Source organism: Pieris rapae, chromosome 15, assembly GCF_905147795.1.
Source record: "Pieris rapae chromosome 15, ilPieRapa1.1, whole genome shotgun sequence".
NCBI classification, from domain to species: Eukaryota; Metazoa; Arthropoda; class Insecta; order Lepidoptera; family Pieridae; genus Pieris; species Pieris rapae.
The window spans coordinates 8,608,767-8,612,763 of record NC_059523.1 but is presented as its reverse complement, the minus strand read 5'-3'; the positions used below and the strand labels follow the sequence as shown (position 1 = coordinate 8,612,763).

At 29.8% G+C, this 3,997-nt stretch overlaps 1 long non-coding RNA gene across 1 annotated transcript; it reads left to right on the top strand.

Annotated features, from left to right (window-relative positions):
* The first annotated feature begins 1,662 nt into the window (after window positions 1–1,662).
* LOC123689804 lies at window positions 1,663–2,073 on the top strand. The gene is made up of 2 exons (XR_006750687.1): window positions 1,663–1,779; window positions 1,851–2,073. It is a non-coding gene; the product is annotated as an uncharacterized LOC123689804 (long non-coding RNA).
* Window positions 2,074–3,997: the final 1,924 nt, after the last annotated feature.

Sequence of the window (3,997 nt, the reverse complement as noted above, 5' to 3'; positions counted from 1 at the left end):
TATTCAAAATAAACACTACCAAGAACCTGACTTAAATCAGATCAAATAATGCCCCACCAGATGGCGCTGATGGAATTATAAAACGCGCTATCGTTATTATTTTTAAATAGCGGAAACTACACAGACAGCGTCACTTCAGTCAGAAAAAAACGAGTTACTCCCTAGTCGCGCCTATAGAAGTTTTACTTCAAAAAGTTAAATAAAAAATTTATATAAAAAATATCGACATTTCAATATCGAACAGCAAACTATCGATAAATCGACCAAAAATATATTAGTAATAAATATCGATATTTCGAAATAATATTATCGATATTTTATCAACACTCCTAGTACAAAGCCGACGGGGAGGCTGCCCGTTAAAAATTGACACGTGTTGCTAATGGCCACAGTTCAAAAGCAATTTCAAAGACTGTGACACAGTTAACAAAACATCCAAGACCACGTCACAACGGCACGTCAAGGTAAGATAATAAAATTTACCTACGTGTTAGTGAATGGGAAAATGACAAGAAACGGCTAAGTACATAAAACTTTGAATTGTAATTTCCAAAACCTCTTTTTTTTTTCACTGTTTTGCAATTTTTAATTTGGATAAAACTAACGTATGCACACGTGGATATAAAACAAAGCTTTTTCTAACAAACATATAGTACAGGATTTTTAATATTAATTCTATGGGTGCAATGCTGATGAAAAGCAGGTTTTTATTATGTATTGTTATTTCTGTCGCTGTAAAGCACCGATCATATACGCGTTCGATCGCTGCTAAATAAGCTGTAATGGGCTGTATATATCTATATTAAATGAACAATGTATTCCAGGTATTTTATTGGTTAAGGATTAATGCTGTATTGGTTAAAATCGCTTCGAAAATTAGCCATTATTTGTCGTAAAAAGTAAATGACAAAAAAAAGTTATTGTGGGTTGTCCATAAGAGATAGACATATACCATCACGGATTTTTCTGTAGACCTTTTCAATGTGTACAATACTTAGTACATTATTTTGATAAAACTCGTACGGTTCAACTTGCGTTTGCAATGTAAGCGGAAAAAAATGTAATTATTTACGACATCACATTACGCAACGGATTTTTGAGGTTTCTAACCTCAAAAATAACAGTACTTCTCCACTATTTAATGGATGTTATTATACATATAAACCTTCCTCTTGTATCACTCTCTATTAAAAAAACCGCATCAAAATCCGTTGCGTAGTTTCAAAGATTTAAGCATACAATGGGACATAGGGACTAGGGCTCGTTGGTAAACAAATAAAACCCGATACGCAAATAGAGACAGAAAACCTGATACTCTGTTTCGCTCGCACTTAAGTAATTCACGTTAATGTCTTCTCTCTTTAGTTATTATTGTTATTTTTGAAGCTTATCTAGTTCTATACTTTATCTACGTATTACGGGTATTACCAATATAAATTAAAAAAAAAATTAAGCTACATCTCAAACATCTAAAATGTTTAAGAAGTTTATAAGTAGTTTAGTAAAATTAAATATAAAATTTATTTAACAATACTACTTATAAACTTCTTAAACATGTCATTTTAAATTAATTTTATCTATTTATAATTTACATTATAAACATACAACAGTTTACAAGTATTTTTTGTTTTAAAAAACTTAATAATTCTTATTTTCTTTCAGATAAATTTTCAAAGTGATCAATAAATCGCAAGAATGTCGAAAATAATTTTGGCTATTTTCTTAATTGTCCTGTGTGGGCTCATTTTTGTTACTGTGGACGCGACTCTTGATGCACCAGTAATATTATTATTTATTATTAATAGTCTATAAGAAATATAAAATAAAATTAATGTTCTTTGATTTTTCAGTGCAAGGAAAATAAGGATTGTAATCCACTTGACGAATTCTGCTCAATTTATGCTGATGATGATGGGAATATTGCAGGAATGAGATGTGAAGCTGCAGAATTGTGAACATGTGAATGCAAAAATATATTTTTTTAATTTTTAAGCTAATTTTTTACCTAATAAGAAAATATAAGTACGCTGAAATTAAAAAAAATCATCAGAATAAAAATATTTTTTTACCTTGCATTCGCTCTTTTTTTTCAGGGGTTGATTATTTTTTATTAACAACTTCTCTCGGTATTGCGGTCCAGCGCAACTAATTTGCGATCGCAAATATTTTTAGATCAAATTCAAAAGTCTTCGTTGATAATCGAATTTGAAAATAAAAGTAGGCCATTCGCCAGCCAAAACACAAGTAGATTTCTCAAATAAATAAAATTTATGTTTTATAAAATAATATGAACAATAATAAATTACTCAAGTAATTAATTAAAACAAGATTAAATTATTCATTTAAATCTGCATGTTTCCCACCACGCTCGCAAGTTGGGTTAAACTTTGAAGGATAAAATAATAAGTTTATTATTAGACGACATTCCAATCACCTCCTGCTATGAATCGCTGTGATATAAAAAGTTCTTCAAAATTTTCTTCTTTTATAGTGTACTATTTTTTATCTGAATCATAGTAAACAAAAAGTCACATGTTGCGCATACTCTTCATAGTACCCAGGTGAATGCCTAAAGCTTGCACTAAAATTATGAAATATAATAAAATTATAAGGGTATTAAATATCTCATAACTAAATCATAAACTACACGATACTTGGATAATATAAACTTAGTATAGGCATAATTAAATAGCTTTAAATATACCAGAGACCATGTCTGATTTTATATTTCTAAGTATATATCCGACTGTTATGCAGTAATTGTTGATTGAGGGTCCTTATGATAGAAGAAGAAGATATAGACATAGTTATAGTGATCTTTTCTCACTCTCACAGAACTCTACAGGTTATGCTACATTTGTTAGCTTATAAGAAACGACTGGTAACAGAAAGAAAGTAGTTGTTAAATGAAATACAGGTTTGCATCGAAAAAATTACATCTTGTTGGGTGATTTGAGATACATATTTATCATTTCAGTTTGATGTCAATTCGCTACCGTACCAATAATAATGGTAAAGAAAACATTTCATTTAATTCCATGGACAGAAGTGGGATAAAAAAATTATGTATATATTTATCTTAATGTCTATAGATAATTCTAATCTAATCATCCTCCTTTGCTTTTTTTTGATCTGTTGTAAATGTCTTAAAGGTAAGAGGTATATAAAACTGTTTCTCATGACTATATGTACATACAGAACCTAAATTTACCTAGAGTATCGATCGATTATTGCATTGAAGAAAATATCCGCTGTATCGACGATGTTTAGGAAAACGGAAAATAGGTAAATGGATGGAAAACGACCGTAACCTCAGACTTTAAGTTATTAAAAGCACGAAATAACGCAGTCAGTTAGCTGGTAGGCATTAGATAGGTCAATTCCCAATCCAACAGTATACATTACAAAATGTCGGTCAATACAAAACTGGATCGTACGATAAAAAACCTCATTGTCGGCTACGAATACTTCCTTTTGATATTGCAAATCGAGAAATACATATTATGTGTGCCCAAAATTAGAAAAATAATCGACCTACCGACCGACCTACTCTTTGAGTAGATTCCTCATTCCATAGATATTGATTGGTTTCTATTTGACATGTAGTTTTTTTTTACTATGAATATAGGATATTATATAATAGTAGGAGTTCTCATTTAATAATAATTGAAGGTATTTTTCTTATACCATTGTTTTTAAATCTGTTCAAATATATTAAGATTTGTCTTATCTAGAGATAAATTTGTGAAGTAGTTAAAAAAACTCAAAATACACGAATATAAAAAGTTATTAGGTACGTTTTGAAAGGAATAGTGAAGTCAACGTTTGATTACAAAATTCTTTAATTTTGTCTATGGTATATTTCCGGTCTGTGGTTGGACTGTGGATATTTGGCGGTTATTACAAGCAATGATTATATATAATATTACTCGGCGTTCCCATTAACTTTATTAAATATACGACTTGTAATTGACTTTATCAGAAGTTCATGTAAGTA